The 10,932-nt window shown below is 44.3% G+C and overlaps 1 long non-coding RNA gene across 2 annotated transcripts; it reads left to right on the top strand.

Annotated features, from left to right (window-relative positions):
• The first annotated feature begins 571 nt into the window (after positions 1–571).
• On the top strand, positions 572–7,902 carry LOC140396936 (uncharacterized). 2 transcript variants are annotated; one of them, XR_011936652.1, is made up of 2 exons: positions 572–1,304; positions 5,755–7,902. It is a non-coding gene; the product is annotated as an uncharacterized lncRNA (long non-coding RNA). The 2 variants fall into 2 exon arrangements; XR_011936651.1 differs by having other exon boundaries at positions 572–1,410.
• Positions 7,903–10,932: the final 3,030 nt, after the last annotated feature.

The raw sequence follows: 10,932 nt of genomic DNA, 5'->3' as shown, positions 1-10,932 counted from the left end.
CACTAACAGGAACTATATAAGGAGTTTCCCGCTCTTTCTGTAGATTAGTGTATGTGCATTGCAGCTAGAGTATAGACGTGACCAGCTCAGAGTGTAGTTTATTATCTTAATTGTTAGTTTAATCTAATCTTAGTTAATTTGATTACTAGTCAAAGTATTAAAATGAAAGAACTCACAAGTATATTATTTTGTTACTCAATAAATGATTTGCCATCAACCGGAAAACTTCGACTGTTTATCATCAAGTTAAATACAATTCGGCAAGACAAATGCGTAACATATATATTACTAATTCTAATGGTTCTAATCCTCCATTTTCCTCTAATCTTTATTGTGCAATCTCACTTAAAAGCCTTGTTTATTTTCATTTTCACCCTGATTTCTAACAATCAGCATTTTTAGCCAGAAGCTGGACTCTGAACTAGCATGCGTACCTCAAGTGTGGTAGATTTTGTTTGCACCTAGAGTTGTAAGCAGGAAAGCTTGTGTAATCTTTCAATGAGAAGTTTGGTTGAACCTGCCATGGAGCAAGCTCTGAAGAAGAGTTATAGTGGCTTGAAACGTTTGTGAAAGTGTACAAACTCAGCAATAGCATGATGGGAAAAATAGCCAACTTATGTAACCAAGTGTAAGACAGCTGTGTCAGCTAGTGCCAAGATCAGACCCTGACAAACTAGACAAAGCTAAGAATCCACATAATTGTATCATACAAGGCCAGAAGAGGGAAGATAGTGCCTGACCTTGTTAAAACCTGATAACAAAGCCGCGATCTAGGAATGTCCTAATAACACAACTTCCTCATGACCTAGGTCCATTTGCGTCAAGGCATCATGAGGGCAGAGGTGAAAAACAAAATAGGACCACGTCTTATTTCCTCTAAAAACTACTGCAAATAAGCCGAGTCAGGGTCTTTTCCATGACAACATGTTTGATCAGAAGTTATGACTGTATTGACATTTTTGAACAAGGTCTGTTTTTGTAAAATGATACAGCTTGTGTATAAATATTGAACGTTTTCTCCATGTCTTTGCGAGCTTGAGAAAGAATGAGCAGGTTTACCTTAACAGCTCTCTTTCTCTCTAACCTGTAGCCATCTGCATGCAGACTTTGGTCAATAAAGACAAAGTTATTTATTTCGAAACAGAGTTGTAAAGTTGTTTTTTCTCACAGTCTTGAAGTAGGAAAGATTTTAAAAGACGACAGTTGCGCTGCGAGCCCTCACCAATACCCTGAGTGGCTTCTGTGGGGGACCGAACAAGTGATCGAGCACGAACCCGGAGAGCGGAGACGGACGGCGCAACAAGGTAAGCTTTAACCTTGGTCTCTCTCTCTCTCTCGGATCGGTGCTGTGACCCCTCGTCCCTGACGGATAACGCTGACAGGTGACGGTGTTCGAATCTAAATTTGACTGTGAGTAATGTTCTTAGGGTCTGGGACCCGGTTGTCGTTCAAAGCCTAAGGTCAGGGACCACCTGCTCTTGTTTTTTTTCAGGACAGGGATACACAGGCTTGGCTAGGTCAGGGACCAGATTTGGATTTTTGACTTTTAAATTTACAAGGCAGTTTTTCCCCATTTTTTTTCTCTTCTCTCTTTCTTTTAATTTTTTTTCCACTCCTTAAAAGTCATGGGCCAGAGCCTGGACAAAACGGAGGACAATTCTCCCTTGCTTTTTATGTGCACCATGTTCCCTGATAAGACGGAGAAACCAAAGACTGGGAAACGTTGAAACTCGAATGTGAACTATGGGACAGGAAAGATCCTAAGAATCAAGGGGGAGATAATACTGCATTGGGTGTTAAGCAGGTCGGAATATCCCATCAGATTAAAAATCAGGAGAATCCTCCCACTACCTCTGGCATGCCGTTGTTTCCCTATTTGATTGATACAGAGGAGGAGGAGGAATTAAATCCCACGATGCCCCCATGGCCACCTCTTCCCAGCTCCACGGTGCGGCAGCCCTGTTCTCACCCTCCCCCTTGTAACAATCTTGCTGCCGATAATCTCCCTGCTCCTATTACTCCCATTGCAACACGCACTCGCTCAAAAGCACTAACCACCAAGAATTAACTATCAGTACAGCACCGGTAGAGGAGCCTTTTCCACCACCGCCTCCCCCTGCAAATTTTCCAATCCGACGATTCGTTAACCCTCGAGCGACTGATGACGACGACCAATTTATTGAGACATGGCAGGCTTTTAAACCTCAGGAGCTCTGTTTGATCATGGCTCACTGTCCGTCACATAAAACGGACCCAGAGGGCTTTACTGAATATCTGAGGAGAACTGCGACTGTGTATGGTGCTGCCCCTAGGGATCAGTATTCCCTTATTTTTTCATCCCTTCCCCCAGATTTAGGTGAGAAATGGAAACGAGAATTAGGGGATCATGGAACCACATGGGATGTATTTAAAACCAACCATCCATCAGATGAGGCTCAACTCGCTTTAATGTTCCCAGCACTTAAGCGTGCTCTCCGTAAACCTGTAGATATCTCCAAAATTCTTGATTGTACGCCAACTCCTAAGGAGGAGGGTCCTGAATTTTTGGACCGCTTTTGTGGAATTTACACTCTTTATTCCGGTGATGAGACTTTTAATGCGGGCTTGAAATCTCCCCAGTTCAATGCGCTGCTTATGCAGGTCATGCCTGACCGCATAGCAACCAGTATTAAAACTAATAATATGGATTGGTCTGATAGCTCCAAATCCCACATGCGACGTGCTATCTCTTATTACTGGAGCAATGGCCGTGACAGAGAAGCTTTCGGAAGGGACCCTCCTACACCCAAAATAAAGTCAGAGTTTGTCCAGCGACCCCCTCGCAGGAACCCCCCACCTTATGAACGTCACCAAGGCCCTCCCCGGCCTTGTCCTCCAACCCGAGACAGTGTCACTTGCTTTAATTGCAGACGGACGGGTCACTATGCTAGGGATTGCCTTGCATCACGCAGAGACAGGGCACCCCCTCCACGTCGGTATGCTCCCTTCACTGACTCCCACCCCTATTGACTGGCCCGCTCCAATTTCCCGGTTCTCTCTGGCGACCACTCTGAGGAACCCACAGCTACAATTCACATTGAGGGTATTCCCGTCCCCTTCCTCATTGATACAGGGGCAACTGCTTCTACGTTGAATTTGACGTTAGTTAAACAGTATTGTTTTCCTCTCTCAGACGAATATGTGGAACTTTCTGGTTTTATGGGTGAGAGGGCTACATACCAACTCACAAAACCCCTTCTGGTTCAATTTAATGACCGTCAATGTTGTATTCCCTTCACTGTCACGCGTACCCTCGGTGTTAATCTTGCTGGCCGTGATCTGTTATGTCCCTTACAAGTTGAGATTGTTTGCCTTGACGACGGCGTTACGATCTCCACGGCTCCACAAGTCCAGCCTCGAAATTTACCCCTTTTTTTTCACTCCCCAATGGTGGTCCGTTGATTTTGATCCCTCCAATTTTTCACCTCCCTTGCATGTTCCTCATCCACACATGACCCTTTGCTATGACCACACGGGGTGCTCGCCCGATTTGGAGACCATCTACCGGGACTCCCTCGTGTTTTTGTAAAATGATACAGCTTGTGTATAAATATTGAACGTTTTCTTACGCAGGATCGTATTACTCCCATTTTGCAAACCGCACTTCCTACCTCGCCAAAGCAGATGAGAGCCTTTTTAGGTTTAGTGAACTTTTGCAGACAATGGATTCCGAATGTTACTGCTCATACCAAGGAGCTTACTCTTTATTCCTCCCAGAATTCACCCCATAAGTTTGAACTACCCGATTTAGCACAGCAATCTTTTGTTACTCTCAAGAACGCGCTGGCTTCCGCCCCGGCTCTAGGACGACCACTTTATGATAGGCCCTTCCAGTTGTATGTTAATGTCCTTGACCTATGTGCCACGGGTGTCTTGACACAGGAACATGGTGACCAACGCCGTCCGGTTGCCTATTATTCTACTAAATTGGATCCAGTAGCTTGTGGTTTGCCCCCCTGCACTCAAATTCTCACTGCTGTACATGTGTTAGCTCAGGCAGCCTCTAATTTAACCCTTCATCAGCCCGTGCATGTGTATACCTCACACTCTGTTGTGGCTCTCCTTACATCTCAGCAGACCCAGCATCTGACACAGGCCCGCTTGAGCCGATATGAGGTCTCACTATTAAAGAACCCATATCTGTCTTTCCATTACTGTTCCACTTTAAATCCCGCAGCATTCTCGAACATCCCCCTGACGTGCTTGTTGATCCACCACATGATTGTTTGCTTAGGAATCACTTCCTTACCGCACCTCGTCCCGATTTAACTGACCACCCTCTTGATAATCCTGAACTCACTTTTTATGTTGATGGCAGTTCTTCTATTTCCCAAATGGGTGTCCCGCAATCGGGGTATGCCATTGTTACAGACACTGACATTCTGGAAGCAGCTGCTTTCCAGATTCCAGTCTCAGCGCAGAAAGCTGAGCTATTCGCCTTTACTAGAGCTTGTGTTCTGGCCAAAGACCAAAGTGTGAATGTGTACACAGACTCTAGGTACGCTTTTGGTGTCACCCACGATTTTGGCCGTCTCTGGCAGCAACGTGGATTCCTTACCTCTGCAGGCTCTCCCATTCTAAATGCTCTTTGGGTTAAAAATCTCCTCGTTGCTATTCAACTTCCTCGTCAATTGGCTATCATTAAATGTGCTGCGCACACTTCCGGGGACACCCCTGTGCAATTAGGAAACGCCCGTCCTGATTCAGCCGCTAAGGCAGCGTCTGCATCAGCCCCTATGATTGTTCCCGCAGGGGGTACACAGGCTTTAAATCAGCTACCTATTCTAACAAAAAAGGGCATGCCAGAGTTAGCTGAAATTCAAAGGTTACAGAGGGACGCCTCTGATTCTGAGCGCACACTATGGAAGTCAATGGGGTGTTCGCACTCGTTGACACAAAACCTCTGGCTTACCCCAGTAGGTCAAGTTTGTGTTCCAGATTCGTTATTGCCGATACTTATTGATTATTTGCATTCTTGTACACATCTTGGCAAGGAGGGAATGGTACAGCTACTTTTGAAAACTTGGTGGCACCCAGATCTGAATACAGCAGCACAAATGCGGCTGGATCGATGTCTTATTTGCATGAAAAATAATAAGGGTAAAGGCATTAAATGCCCTCCCGGAACAACCCCCTTGCCAGATGGTCCTTTTGCCTGCATGCAACTTGATTTTATTGAATTACCTAAAGTACAATGCTATAAATATTGTTTAGTAATCATTGATGTATTTAGTAAATGGATTGAAGCCTTCCCTACCACCAACTGTACTGCACATACGGTGGTAAAATTACTATTGACAGAAATTATTCCCCGATTTGGGATTCCCAGAATGATGAGCTCAGATAATGGAACACATTTTGTGGCTCGAATCAATTCTGAATTATGCGAAGCACTCAAAATTAAACAACAGCTGCACTGCGCGTATCATCCACAGGCAGCAGGAATTGTAGAGAGAGCAAATGGGACCTTAAAAGAAAAATTATCTAAATTGACCGAAGAAACTGGATTAAATTGGCTAAAGGTTGCCTTTGGCACTGTTTCACATGAGGGTTACTCCACATTCGCGGTCCGGACTGTCAGCTGCAGAGATAGTCTACGGTCGGCCAATGAGGACTCCCTGGGATGCCCATGAAGAACCCCCAGAGGGAGTAGACCTCCACGTTATGGGAGATAAAATGCTGAGTTATTTGAAGCAATTAACATTTTCTTTAAAGTTTCTCCACTCGCAGGTAAAACAGGCCCATCTCCCAGCAGCAGCCGGAACAAAGATCCCTCGATATCCAGTAGTCAAACCAGGAGACTACGTGCTGATAAAGAATTGGGACAGAGAGAAGTTAGGGCAACGCTGGAGCGGCCCTTTTCAAGTATTGCTGACTACACCGACTGCCGTTAAACTCGAAGGACGTTCGAGTTGGGTACACCTATCAGATTGTAAGAAGATTGGTTTCAGCCCCAACGAGGACGCAGAATGAGGATCTTCATTATCACATTTGGACTATTTGGACTAATTGGTCTTAATGGCCATTCGACAGTAGGCGAACAAACTGACAAAGAACTGCGTGCTAATAGCTTTCTATATATGTCATATATTTATGCTGACAGATTGAATGTAAGTAACTGTTGGGTTTGTACCCGTATCCCCATCCATTCCAAGGAGGGGCTACCTCTCCAATCACTCCCATTCCACTTAGCAGAAACAGTTGAGTGGATACTGCTTCAAAACCGAACACAGGGGTTCGGTGGAGATATGAAAATTTGGAAATCGGCTGGCTATGGGATGACTAGATTTTCAACCTGGTATCAACCTGGATATCCCCATGTTTTGAATCCCCCTGCCCTTACCATCCCATCGAGCACTGCGCAAGGATCCCTATGTTTTAGTAAATCAGGAGAAGGACCATCAATGGGGCAGAGTAGGTGTAATCTTACAACTGAATGGCAGGGACCGATACCAAACATCTCCAACAAGGGTATGTTTGTTCTTGATTGGTCCAGGGTGTGGAATAAAACATCAAATAGCTCATGAACGCATAATTCCCAGGTACCCTGGATGACAATGGCTGAGAATTTTACGGCCTATAACGGGACCTATTTCATATGTGGCACTAAAGCATACTCCTGGCTTCCAGGAAATTGGACAGGGTCCTGTTATCTAGGATATGTCGTACCCTGCATGCACCACCTACGCTCCCTTAAACAACACTCCTCACGAATCAGGAGGACCATTAGTAAAACCGAGGAGTTCTTTATGATCGCCTTTCCACAATACGGAACAGGCAAGGTAGCAAACGAACTGATCCTTATGGCCTCGGCATTGGAACAACTGTCGAACATAACAGCAGCAGAATCCAGGGCAACCGGACGGGCACTAGCCGAGGTCTCAGCTGAGCTGTTGGCTGTCCGGACTGTGGCATTACAAAATCGAATGGCTCTGGATTATCTGTTAGCCTCGCAGGGAGGAACGTGTGCCATTATAGGTCAGGAATGCTGTACTTATATCCCAGATGCCTCTGAAAATATTACCAACCTAGCTGACCATATAAGAAGACAGGCGGATCAACTTCAAGAAATTGGCCAAGAATTTCACGATTATAACCCACCAGCTTGGTTAGGTTGGCTGGGACACGGATTGTTCGATTGGATCTTTAAGGCCTTCATATTATTACTATTATTACTATTAGCAATAGGATTGCTTGGATGCTTGTGTCAATGTATTTACACCCGTCTCCTGAATATCCCTATTTGAACAAATTGAGTGGTCGTCCTGATGGGACAACAGGGGGGAATGTGAAAGTGTACAAACTCAGCAATAGCCTGATGGGAAAAATAGCCAACTTATGTAACCAAGTGTAAGACAGCTGTGTCAGCTAGTGCCAAGATCAGACCCTGACAAACTAGACAAAGCTAAGAATCCACATAATTGTATCATACAAGGCCAGAAGAGGGAAGATAGTGCCTGACCTTGTTAAAACCTGATAACAAAGCCGCGATCTAGGAATGTCCTAATAACACAACTTCCTCATGACCTAGGTCCATTTGCGTCAAGGCATCATGAGGGCAGAGGTGAAAAACAAAATAGGACCACGTCTTATTTCCTCTAAAAACTACTGCAAATAAGCCGAGTCAGGGTCTTTTCCATGACAACATGTTTGATCAGAAGTTATGACTGTATTGACATTTTTGAACAAGGTCTGTTTTTGTAAAATGATACAGCTTGTGTATAAATATTGAACGTTTTCTCCATGTCTTTGCAAGCTTGAGAAAGAATGAGCAGGTTTACCTTAACAGCTCTCTCTCTCTCTAACCTGTAGCCATCTGCATGCAGACTTTGGTCAATAAAGACAAAGTTATTTATTTCGAAACAGAGTTGTAAAGTTGTTTTTTCTCACAGTCTTGAAGTAGGAAAGATTTTAAAAGACGACACGTTAACTCTGATTCCCTCACCATAGATGCTGCCAGACCTCCTGAGTTTATCCAGCATTTTCTATTTTTATTTCCGATTTCTGGCATCTGCAGTATCTAGCTTTCATATGTATCTGGCAGCTTCCTCAATGCTGGTTGGTGGTTCATTGCTGCGTGCAGTCAGACTACCTCTTTAGGTGTGGTTTGTGGTTGGCAGACACTGCTGTTAATTTGTGGCTGTCACCCAGAGATAGATTCACTTCTGGCCCCCAGCCATGGAAGGCCCCCAACCCCCACCCACACCCCTGCCAGCCTGGCCAGTGTCCGGCCCACAGTCACACCTCTCTGTGTCTTACCTCGTCCAATCGAAGGTGGAGAATCGCGGAGGCCCCGGAGAATACCGGCTTGGGCCCGCTAATGATATGCAAATGGTGTTTACTGTTGGTGCCACTGTCGAGGGGAAGGAGAATTGCGATTTGGCGTCAAATCAGCGCCCGCCGCGATTTTGGCGTCGGAACCTATTCTCCCCCCCAATCGCGTTTTGCAATTTTGCCATCAGCGAACGGAGAATCCCGCCTATTTTATTCCAAACACAGTCAAACACAACAACGCTTCAAACCTTTTAGTGTTTATTGTTGAGGAAGCTATGATGGCCAGGACATCAGAATGACTCCATGATAGTCCCTGAAGTAAACCATGGAAACCTTGGTGTTGATCTGAATGACATGCAGTCAAGTTCTTGGTTAATACCTAATTTGATTTGATTTGATTTATTGTCACATGTACTGAAGTACAGTGAAAAGTATTTTTCTGAGGCCAAGGGAACGTACACAGCACCTACATAGTAGACAAAAAGAATAATCAACAGAGCACATTAACAAATGGTACTTCGACAAACAGTGATTGGTTATAGTGCGGAAAAAGGGGCCAAACAAAGCAAATAAATGAGCAAGAGCAGCATAGGGCATCGTGAATAGTGTTCTTGCAGGGAACAAATTAGTCCGAGTGGGAGTCGTTGAGGAGTCTAGTAGCTGTGGGGAAGATGTTGTTCCTATGTCTGAATGAGCGGGTCTTCAGATTTCTGTATCATCTGCCTGATGGAAGGGTCTGGAAGAAGGCAAAGCCTGGGTGGGAGAGGTCTCTGATAATGCTGTCTGCCTTCCTGAGGCAGCGGGAATACAGAATCAATGTGAGGGTGACAAGATTGTGTGATGCGTTGGGCTGAGTTCACTACACTCTGCAGTTTCATCCTAAATGCAACACCTCAGACAAAAAAAACATTGCATTGGTACCACAGAAGAGAACTTTCAAACTGGCACATAAAAATAGGGATTTAGGTTGTCCTCAGAAATGATTGGGCACACCAACTGTCGTGCAGTCATTCAAGGGCTATCTTGAACTTTCTGTTTGATTCCTGGTTATTTATTAATTTAGGACTTTAATAGAATCATTCCTTTGGAGGAAGCACAGGCTTAATAATGAAAAGACACTTCAGAGTTACCATCTATCTTATTAGGCCAGCCAGGGGAGGCGGGGAACCGTCACAGATTTCTCGTTTGTATCCAATATGGTCTGTGATTTATAAAAGAGCTTGATTCCTGGTGACCAGCATGCTGGGGCTTTCAATCCAGAAGCGCTATGATATGTCATATAATTTAGCTCTGACAAGAAGCAAAGATATTACAATGATCCAACACCTGATGCTCTGACAAGGTTTAATTTTAGGTAGGGAAACATCCAATCTGTACTTTATTTGTGATCTTTTGATGCGGTTTCATTCTGTGTGAAGTTAGCGAAGTACCAACAATGTCCTACACCCTGAAGTACAGACGGCATCCTTCACCCTGAAGTACCAACAACATCCTACATCCTGAAGTACCGACAGCATCCTTCACCCTGAAGGACCAACAACATCCTACACCCTGAAGAACCAACAACACCCTTCACCCTGAAGTGCCAACAAAGTCCTTCACCCTGAATTACAAACAACGTCCTTCACCCTGAGGGACTGTCATGTGAGAGTACCTTTAAGAAATGGGTGTTTACTACTGCAGTGATGTCACAGAGTGGGTGGAGCTGGGTTGTCTGTCAGCTTTTTACTTTCGTTTTAGGCTGTTTGCTGCAGGGTGTGTTTTAGTTTTGTTTTCAGTGTTGGACCTGAAGCCAGACCAAGCAGGTGTACTGCTGTTCTGTCTGCCATCAAAGGACTATCTCTTGATCATGTGGTGAATTCAGAATTATAAATGTTCTCAGTAGTGAATGCAAATCTAATATGCTTCTGGTAAAAGGTATTTTAAGTCTGATGGATGTTAAAAGGAAACCTTAAATGATTACTTAGTGTTGTATTCTTTGGGGGTTGTTTTGAATTAATGGTTGCTAAGATGTTCACTGTCTGTTTTAAAAAGGTTAACTTGAGTTCATAGAATAAACATTGTTTTGCTTTAAAAAATACTTTTCCATTTCTGCCGTACCACACTGTAGAGTGGGCCGTGTGCTCCCCATACCACAATCTATTAAAAGTTGTGGGTCCGGTGAACTCCATGATACACTTTAGGGTTCTCTAAACCCTGGCCCATAACAAATTGGGGGCTCGAGGAGGATAGAAGTCTATCTATTTGATTGGCTTAGTGAACTTAAAGACAGTGAGGGGTGAGTATATTGTGGTTGCTTTTCAGGTGTGGTATTCTAGTTTAAGTAGGGAGTGTGTTGTGGACAATGGCTCTTTCAGAGGCTCAGTAGTTTTTGGGGGTGGAGACGGTCACACGCAGTACCTTACGGACAGAGACGAAAAGCAGACTGATAGATTTGGCAAAAACGTTGCAGTTAACATTACCTGACAAAATGCGAAAAGATGAGGTAATTATGGCGGTGGCTAAGCATTTAAAGTTGCCTGAGATATAGTTTGACTCATTGGAAATGGCAAAAATTCAGTTGCAAATTATACAAATGGAACATGAGAAATAATTAAAGCAGCTTGAATACGAAAGAGA

Source organism: Scyliorhinus torazame, chromosome 2 (genome assembly GCF_047496885.1).
Source record: "Scyliorhinus torazame isolate Kashiwa2021f chromosome 2, sScyTor2.1, whole genome shotgun sequence".
NCBI lineage: Eukaryota > Metazoa > Chordata > Chondrichthyes > Carcharhiniformes > Scyliorhinidae > Scyliorhinus > Scyliorhinus torazame.
Note: the sequence above shows the minus strand (reverse complement) of the source record. Positions and strands in the feature narration are given on the sequence as shown.